At 37.1% G+C, this 1,048-nt stretch overlaps 1 non-coding gene across 1 annotated transcript in view; it reads left to right on the forward strand.

Annotated features, from left to right (window-relative positions):
* The window catches only part of LOC112018313 (uncharacterized), a 1,033-nt gene extending 224 nt beyond the window's left edge, over window positions 1–809 (forward strand). Inside the window, exon 2 of the transcript XR_010623956.1 lies at window positions 288–809. This is a non-coding gene — a transcript (uncharacterized LOC112018313). The remainder of the gene's footprint in view (window positions 1–287) is intronic.
* Window positions 810–1,048: the final 239 nt, after the last annotated feature.

Raw genomic sequence — 1,048 nt, forward strand, 5'->3', positions numbered from 1 at the left:
ATTGGTGGAAATTTTTAGCACTCTTCTTCTGGATCTGAGATGGGTTTCTCTCTCCTTTCATCAAACTAGGGTTAGTGCTCAGATTCTAGGCTAAATTTGGCAACTTTACTGCCAGTTTAACCTTTGCTTTTGCCTCACACAAGCGCTCTATATATAGCAACTACCTTGCCTTTTGTGGTGGGTTTTGTTGATTATATTCTGGTTTATTCCATGTCTTTGAAAGTGTGAAACTAAAAAGGAGATTCTTACACTAAGTCTTTTTTTTGTTTCCTTTTTGGTATATACAGTGAAGCTTTCTTCTAGGTAAAAGTTGGAGGAGAAGAAGAAGAATGGCGAGAGAGAAGATTCAGATCAAGAAGATTGACAACGCCACAGCTAGGCAAGTCACTTTCTCGAAGAGGCGAAGAGGGCTTTTTAAGAAAGCTGAGGAGCTATCTGTGCTTTGTGATGCTGATGTTGCTCTCATTATCTTTTCTTCTACTGGAAAGCTCTTTGAGTACTCCAGCTCAAGGTCTCTCTCTCTCTCTCTCTCTCTCGTTGTGCACACGTGATAAAATACAGAAACTTTGACACTTTAATGGTAATAGTTTTAGTCCTTTTTGGTTAACAGTTTGTGTATTAGATTGTTTCATGCTAAAATTCCTGGAAGAATGGGAGGTCAGAACTAAGAACCCCCACGTCAATGGAAGTAATAAAGCTGTACTTTCTATTTATTTGTTAAGAAAGAGAGAAAGGTATTAAACTATTGGGTAGTGAAGGGTCTGCAACTTAAATGCTTTTGTCTTGAACAAGGATGATAGTTTTAGAGGCCCTCTCTTTGGTTTGGCAGTTTATATTTTAGTATGTTTCATACAGTAATCTCTGGTAGAATGAGTTAAAGGACTTAAGAAGACCACGTCAATGAGAATAATAAAACTGTAGTTTTTATTTAAACAAAAAATGAATTATTAACAGGGACTGTAACTTGGATGTTGTTCCTGTTGGGACTCTCTGATTGACTTGATAAGATAGGTGGTATTGAATAAGAGTGCAGTTGAATAGACTTGTG

Source organism: Quercus suber, unplaced genomic scaffold, assembly GCF_002906115.3.
Source record: "Quercus suber isolate HL8 unplaced genomic scaffold, Cork oak 2.0 scaffold_383, whole genome shotgun sequence".
NCBI classification, from domain to species: domain Eukaryota; kingdom Viridiplantae; phylum Streptophyta; class Magnoliopsida; order Fagales; family Fagaceae; genus Quercus; species Quercus suber.